The sequence below is a fragment of the Capricornis sumatraensis genome, chromosome 3 (assembly GCF_032405125.1).
Source record: "Capricornis sumatraensis isolate serow.1 chromosome 3, serow.2, whole genome shotgun sequence".
NCBI lineage: Eukaryota > Metazoa > Chordata > Mammalia > Artiodactyla > Bovidae > Capricornis > Capricornis sumatraensis.
The window spans coordinates 6,817,254-6,826,231 of NC_091071.1; positions in this window are offsets into that span (position 1 = coordinate 6,817,254).

The following is an 8,978-nucleotide window of genomic DNA, read 5'->3' on the forward strand; positions in this document are numbered from 1 at the left end:
AACTTTCCAAATGTGGCTCAGTGATAAAGAATCTGCCTGCCAAGCAGGAGGTGCAGGAGACACGGATTCAATCCCTGGGTCGGGAAGACCCCCTGGAGGGGGAAATGGCAACTCACTCCAGTGTTCTTACCATGGACAGAGAAGCCTGGCAGGCTACAGTCCATGGGATTGCAAACAGTTGGACAAGATGTAGCAACTCAACAGCAACAACAAAGGAGTTAAAGGGTGTGAAGGAGCCAGTTTTGGATGGAGTAGTCAAGGCAAGACCTTGGTGCAGAGGTGACATTAGAACAGAAAACTAGGTGGAGAGATGTCTCAAATGAAGCATGTGAAAGATCTAGGGTAAGAACACTCCAGCAGAAGAACAAGGGCAAAGCCACTGAGGTGGAAACACATTTGGCATGTTCCAAAAATAGCCAGGAACCTGGCCAGGACCCGGGTGCAGGAAGAAATAGAGGGAGAGTGGTAGGAGAAGCTTTTGGAGAGACCGTGTCAGACTTTGGGAATTCATTCTAAGGGTGATTGGAAGCCTGAGCCAGGGTTGTATTTGGCTCCATGTCATAGAAACTTCACCACAGCAACTTAACCAAATAAGGGATTTATTATTTTCTCACATAACCAGGAGTCCAAGGATGGGCATACAGGGGCTGAGGCGGCTGCCTTCTCATTACTTTCCTGACATCTTCGTTGTGGCTGCTCTCCTGTTGTATTTTTGCTTTCTAGGCAGGAACAAAGAAGAGCAAAGGTCGAAAGATATAGAGTGGGACTTCCCTGTAAAGCAGTGGATGGGAATCCGCCTGCAGTGCGGGGGACACGGGATCACTCTCTGGTCCAGGAGGATCCCACATGCCTTGGAGCAACTAGGCCCTAGAGCCCCAACTACTGAGCCCATGCTCTAGAGCCTGCGTTCTGCAACTGCTGAGCCCCTATGCCACAAGGACTGAAACCCATGTGCCCTGGAGCCATCAAGTTGCAGATCCTGCTCTCTGCAACTAGAGAAAGCCCACGCGCAGCATCGAAGACCCAGTGCAGCTAGAAATAAATAGAGTAAATAGATGCAGCAGTGTGTACATATCAAATAAAGTTAAAGCCAAATGAACTTAAAAAAAAAAGATACAGAGGACAACAGACTCTACTTTTCTAAGGAAAATAGTGGCTTCCTTAGAATCCCTATCCAGTAATTTCTTATGTCTCATTGGTCAGAACTGTGTGTCACGTGGCCTCCATCACTGCAGAGGAAACTGGGAAATAGAGGTTGTAGCTTTGCATATATCTCTTCCCAAGAAGTGGGGCACAGGATGGGAGTGAGGGTGGGCATGAGGATGTGGGGTTGGTATTGGCTAGGAAACTGGCCAGCCAAAAAAGTCATCATGGAGGATTCTGAGCAGTGGATTGACATGATCTGATTTATGTTTTAAAAGTGATCACTGGCTGCCGTGTTGAGCAAAGGGATCAAGTGTGACTGCACAGATGACAATTAGGAGGGTATTCAGGTAGCTTAAGAGTGAGATGATGGTGGTTTGGCTAGGGTAGCAGTGGTGGTTGAATCTGTGACACGTTTTGAAGGTAGAACTAACAGGAGCTGCTGACAGATTAGGTGTCAGGGAAAGAGGAGTTCAGAATGAGTCCCAAGACATTTATTCATGTGGTTACGTGAATAATGTGCCATTTCCAGACTTGGGAAGGCTGGGGGAGGATTTGTGGTGGGAGATTAAAAGTTCTGTTTTGGTTGTGTACCAAATGGGTGAGGTGAGGACTGGAGCTTGAATCTGATGAGATATCAGTCAGCATGTGGAATGCCATTGAAGCCACGGGCTGGATGAGAACAAGTAGGGGGTAAGTGTTGGCAGAGAAGATAAGGGTAGACGGAGAGTTCCCTGGGACACTCTGCTATTTAGAGGAGACTCTAGTAAAGAAAGCTGAAAAAGAATGTCCAGAGAGGCAGGAAGAAAACTAGGAGGGCATGACATCGTGCAAGCCACGTCAGGACTGTATTGCAAGACAGGGAGTGATCCATTTTGTCTGGTGCTGGCGAGAGATCCAGGGAAGTCAAGGAAGGTGGAGAATTGACCATTAGATGTAGTGACAGTCATGGATCACTTTTTAAAGCTACTTTTCACTTAATATCTTTGAACATATGAACACACACACATACTTTTATCAAAATGGCTAAATGTGATCATGTATTTCCTTTCATTTGAGGAAACCTTTTTTTTTCTTTGTTCGGCTCCCTTGAGCTTCCCTGGTGGCTCAGATGGTAAAGAATCTGCCTGCAATGCAGGAGACCTGGATTTGATCCCTGGGTCAGGAAGATCCCCTAGAGAAGGAAATGGCAACCCACTCCAGTATTCTTGCCTGGGAAATCCCAAGGACAGGGGAGCCTGGCGGGCTGTAGTCCATGGAGTCAAAAAGAGTTGGACACAACTGAGTGACGAATACTTTGGCTCCCTTACCTCACCTTTGACCTCCCCTTTTCCCTCCATTCCTCTTGAAGTTTTCATTCTAGTGAAGAGATAGACAAAGAGTAAACTCCCAGTGGAGAGGCTGTGATTGCACCCTGGGGTGTATCCTTCACTGGTTTTCTCCATACATCTCATACATCCCCATTCTACAAGACTCTAAGTACATAGAGACCCATAACAGGTTGCTAAAAGGTGACTCCAATTTTGGCTGAGGCTTTAAAGTCTGACAGCAGGTGTTGAGTGTCTCCCAGAGTCTAGTCCATTCTGTAGAACTTATGTCACCTGGAAGTTATCAGTGTCACGAGGTTGCAGAGGGAGAGAGGGAGAATTTCTTTGGAGAGCGTGCTGTTTGCTCATCTCGGGTCAAGTGAGAGATGGGGCTTCAGAGAACTTGTTCCCTGGCATTTGGACAGCCCTTGTTTTCTTTCCTTTTAAAAATTATTTATTTATTTATTTTTGGCAACACTGTCTTTGTTGCTGTGTGCGGACTTTCGCCAGTTGCGATGAGCAACTCTACTGTCTAGATGCCGTGCGAGGGCTTCTCATTGCTCTGGGCTCTTGGGTGTCAGTAGTTGTGGCACATGGGCTTAGTTGCCCCAAGGCATGTGGAATCTTTCTGGACCAGGGATTGAACCCCTCCCTGTTCCCTGCGTTGGCAGGCAGACTGTCAACCACTGGACCACCAGACAAGTCCAGCCCTCATTTTCAAAGTGCACCTTTGGAGATGATGTGCTTGAATTCTTAGTTTGGGGTTCTGGAGGAGGAGGAGGGATGTATTCTCAGTTGATGAAAAAATGAAGATGAAGTGGAAATAACCTGGATGGAAGGACTTTGTATTCTGGGTGTGAACTAATTTGACTGAAATAACAAAATCCTATTCTAATGGCAACAAGACAGTATGAAAGTTGACAGTCTAGTGATGGTATGGTGGATGAGAAATGGCCTCATGGACCAGGATCTTTATACCTTTATGTCTCTGCTTTCCTAAGGTTTAGTCTTTGTCCTCAGGCTTGTTACCTCATAGTCACAAGGTGGCTGCTGTGCCTCCAGGCATTATGCTCGCAATTAAAGAAAGAAGAAGGAAGAACAAATGGCAATTAGGAAGGTATTCAGGTAGCAAGATGATGGTGGTTTTCTAGTTGAGTCTGCACTCTTTAAAAAAGTTAATATTATTTGATTATAATTTAACTATAATAGATTATAAGTCTTTGAATTTTGGAGAATGCATAGACTCTTGTACATTTACCATCCTACCACCTTACTCAAGTTACTGAGCATTTCCATTACCCCGAAAGTCCTCTCATGGTTCTCTGAAGTTGACTTTTTCCTACCCCTGGTCCCCAGAAAACTGTTATACTTTTTGTCACTCTAAATTAGTTTGCCTGTTCTAGAACTTTATACAAACAAAATCACAGAACATTTACTCTTTCGTGTCTGGTTTCTTTCACTTAGGATAATATTTTTTATTTTTCTCCATATTGTGAGTATGAATAGTTCATCCCTTTTTATTGCTGAGCTGTATTTCATGTATAATTATACCAGGACTTCTGAATCTATTCACCTGTTGATGGTGAATTGGGTTGTGCTGTTTCTAATTTGAGCCTATTATAAACATAACTGCTAGAAATAAAACTTTGTGTGGACACATGTTTATATATATGTTGGGTGAATACTTAGGAGTGGAATTGCTGTGTAATATGCATATATATTTGTATTTATATGTCTGTATCTATGTCTGTGGTGTCTGTGTCTACATCTCGCACACACATAGCCTCTCTTGGTTCCTGGTTTCCTGTTTTTCTCTTTTTTAACTTTTTCTCTTATATTGGAGTATAGCCAATTAACAGTGTTGTGACAGTTTCAGGTGTATAGCATAGGGACTCAGCCATACAGTATCTACGTATCCATTCACCCCCAAACTCCCTTCCCATCCAGGCTGTCACATAACATTGCTGATTTCCTGTTTTATTCAGTTGGTTATACTCTGTTATTATTATTGTTTAATTTTGATGTTCCAGTTGTCCTTCATTTGGTCACTGGGGGCAGCATGAAACGGGCCCTTTGGACTACCTCTCTCCTTCTCTGAGCTCTGCCTTACTATCTTAGCACCATGACATGTTCCCTAGTGCTTATTTTGCTAATACTACTTCATAACCATCAAATATTACATGCATTCTTCTGTGTGTATTAAAAAAAAATTAAAAGTCCAGGGAACCTCAAAAAAGTTGTTTCTTTTTGCACCTGAAAAATTGAGGGCAATATTGGACCACCCTCCTGGCTTTTTGGGCCTTAGATCTCTGGGTGGGGCTTTGGGAGAATCAATGCCCAGCACTTGGGTAGGCGCTGAGTTTCAGGGATGCCGCTGTACCGTACCTCCCCACCCAGGGAGCTCCAGTCTAGGTACGGAGACCGTCCTGTCTAGTGCTTTTTATCTTGTTCTTTACCAAATATAATCATCTCATTTTAATTCACGACTGAAGCCAGTATTAAAGGCAAGTGGTGAGTCCATACCCTAAACTGATGTCAGGGAGGAGGCAGGAACCACGAGGCTTTACAGCAGTTCTCCTTTCTGTGTGAAGAGACTCTATGCCCCCTCTGTGTGCAGAAATGGCCTTGCCTCTCCGTCTGCACCAGCTGTGTCAGGTCCTGAGCCAGGGCTTCCTCAGCCTCTGTGTTTCCTGAGCCTCTCTGGGAGGTGCTCCATCCCTTTACAGCCCGTGACTTCTCTGAAGAGTCTTCTTCACATGTGGGTCCACTGGACCCAGTTCAAAGCCTGGTACCCAGTAGGTACTCAATAAATTTCAGCTCTGTCTCCCTCTCTCCTGGCACATGCCTGCAGACACACATACAAACACACGTTCATTTACTCTATAAATATGTAAGTTAATGAAAGTTCCCTTATACTTGCCTTGGGGGCTTTAGTTTCTGTTTTCAGGTGAGAGAAATAAAAAATGTCAACTGCTTTACATTTCTTGGGTATAAGTACTATATAAATTTGGGATTATTATTATTATGGTAGATTATTGAAATACTTTGCTTTATGACTTTCATTTTAATTAGGGGAGGTTGACTTCAGACGGCTTAATATCTGGTCTTTGGTCCTGAAGGGAGCAATATGACATTGGCAGGGGCCAGGCCTGGATGACCTAAGAGTAATTTTTCTCCTGATTCTGTGACTTGATGCAATAAAACCTCTCAGTTGAAAAAACTTAAAGAAATACACTTGACATACTTCAAATCCTTTCTATAAATTGTTGAAAAGATTTAATATAACCGCCAGTCATAAAATCTTTAATTTGACTTGACCTTCCATGGTCCCAATTCTTACACATGCAGTTTTTATTACTAAAGAGTAAATGATGGATTTCCTGTTATTTGAGGGAATAAAAATGCCCTTCAATCACCTCCTCCTACAACACAGAGATCTGAACATGTTCGGTTCAACTCTAAAAGATAGGAATGATCACAAAATGGATTGTAATCTGGAAGTATTTTGTCTTCTATGAATGCAGGCATCCCTTATTTTTATTATTGTCTTTTAAAAAGCTCTAGCCAAGGATAAGGTTCAGCAAGTTTGGTTTAGGGCAAGATCAATAAAATAAAATTATTTTTCATCAATCCCCATTAGAAAGCCTGAGCTGTGCTTTCAATATAAAAAAGTATTTCCCAGCGGGTTGAAGATAAAACTTTTGGCAAAAACAATGAAACAAGGATGTGGCTTAACTAGGACCTTTTGTCTTCATTTGGCAATGTCCTGCATGCAGGCTTTGGGGAGGCAGTTATGTGGTGGAAAGAGCGCTGATTTTGAAGTAGGGCAGAATTTGAAATTAGCTGACCGATTTTAAGAAGATTACTTATACTCTTGGGCTTAGTGGGAGCCAACATTCAAGATGGTCCCATGACTTTCACTTCTTGGTTTTCATACTCTTGTGTAGTTCCTCTGGCACTGAAGAGGGCTGACCTATGTAACCAACAGGATAGTGAGGGATATGTGACTCTCTGAAACTGGGTCATAAAAAGAGACATTGTAACTTCTGCCCTCCGCTCTTGTTGATCGGTCATTCTGGGGCAGATCAGCTGCCATGTCCTAAGGACACAAGCCACCCTATGCAGAACCTCATGGGGTAAGAAACTGAAGCCTCCTGTCTACCGACTGGCATCAACCTGCCAGCCACTGTGAGTGACCCACCATCCTGGGTGGGTCCCCCAGCTCCGATCAAGCCTTCAGATGACTTGCAACCTGGCCAACATCTTGCCTACAACCTCCTGAGAGATTCTGAACCAGAACCACCCAGCTAAGCTATTCTCAAATTCCCAACCCGCAGAAACCTAGATAACAAGTGTTTATTGTCGTTCTAAGGTGCTAAAGTTTTGGGGTAATTTGTCATGTAGCAGTAGATAACAGAGAACCTTAGTGTCTCACCCAGTGAAAGGATTCTAGACCAATCCTGTAGGGTTGTTGAAAGTGAAAGTTGCTCACTTGTGTCTGACTCTTTGCGACCCCATGAATTATACAGTCCATGGAATTCTCCAGGCCAGAATACTAGAGTGGGTAACCTTTTCCCTTCTCCAAGGGATCTTCCCGACCCAGGAATCGAACTGGGGTCTCCTGCATTGCAGGCAGATTCTTTACCAGCTGAGCCACAAGGAAGCCCAAGAATACTGGAGTGGTTAGCCTATCCCTTCTCCAGGGGATCTTCCCGGCCCAGGAATCAAACCGGGGTCGCCTGTATTGCAGGTGGATTCTTTACCAACTGAACTATCAGGGAAGCCCTGATAAGGTTGTTAGGATTGAATGAGATGAGACATACAAGCAATCCAGTCCAGTTCCTAGTACGTTAGATGGTTGATATCGGACAATTACCATCACTTGTAATACTTTCAAATCTTTGTAACACATGTGATGCTTTATCAGTTCAGTTCAGTTCAGTCACTCAGTCGTGTCCGACTCTTTGCGACCCCATGAATCGCAGCACGCCAGGCCTCCCTGTCCATCACCATCTCCTGGAGTTCACTCAGACTCACATCCATCGAGTCCGTGATGCCATCCAGCCATCTCATCCTCGGTCGTCCCCTTCTCCTCCTGCCCCCAATCCCTCCCAGCATCAGAGTCTTTTCCAATGAGTCAACTCTTCTCATGAGGTGGCCAAAGTACTGGAGCTTCAGCTTTAGCATCATTCCTTCCAAAGAAATCCCAGGGTTGATCTCCTTCAGAATGGACTGGTTGGATGTCCTTGCAGTCCAAGGGACTCTCAAGAGTCTTCTCCAACACCACAGTTCAAAAGCATCAATTCTTTGGCACTCAGCCTTCTTCACAGTCCAACTCTCACATCCATAGATGACCATAGGAAAAACCATAGCCTTGACTAGATGGGCCTTAGTCAGCAAAGTAATGTCTCTGCTTTTGAATATACTATCTAGGTTGGTCATAACTTTTCTTCCAAGGAGTAAGCATCTTTTAATTTCATGGCTTGCAGTCACCATCTGCAGTGATTTTGGAGCCCCCCAAAATAAAGTCTGACACTGTTTCTACTGTTTCCCCATCTATTTCCCATGAAGTGATAGGACCAGATGCCATGATCTTCGTTTTCTGAATGTTGAGCTTTAAGCCAACTTTTCACTCTCCTCTTTCACTTTCATCAAGAGACTTTTTAGCTCCTCTTCACTTTCTGCCATAAGGGTGGTGTCATCTGCATATCTGAGGTTATTGATATTTCTCCCAGCAATCTTGATTCCAGCTTGTGCTTCTTCCAGTCCAGCATTTCTCATGATGTACTCTGCATATAAGTTAGATAAGCAGGGTGACAATATACAGCCTTGACATACTCCTTTTCCTATTTGGAACCAGTCTGTTGTTTCATGCCCAGTTCTAACTGTTGCTTCCTGACCTGCATACAGATTTCTCAAGAGGCAGGTTAGGTGGTCTGGTATTCCCATCTCTTTCAGAATTGTGCTGGGTCTTAGTTGGGGCATATGAGATATTTTAGTTTGGGAATGTAGGCTCTAGTTCCCTGACCAGGGAGCGAACCTGGGCCCCCAGCTTTGGGAGCACCAGAGTCTTAGCCACTGGACCACTGAGAAAGTCCCTTGTGATACTTTTGATGCACTCTTTCCATCCCCATTGATCACAAGAGTTTTCCCACTATACCGATTGTACCTTTTGAAGATTGATCTTCCTTTGCTGAGCCCCCCCTCTGCCCCTGTATTTTGGAGAAAAGAGCATTCATATGCTTAACCTTCAGATATACTTCTGTTAAAATTTCTTCTTAGACAGTTACTTCACTCTTGCTGAACTTAGCTAGTTTCCTGCTTTTTTGTTCCAAATTCTGTATGTTTTCTGAAAATGAAGGCTACTGTTCATTCTAAAGGCTGGCAGGTGGAGGGGGATGGAGAAGAGAAAGCTCGGGAGACCTTGCGTTAAATGGGATACTCTGCTACCTGCTCACCAACTTTCTTCCAAAAACACTCAAGGCCAGCTTTTGTTTCATTTGTGCTTATTTGTGTGTTTAAACAGGT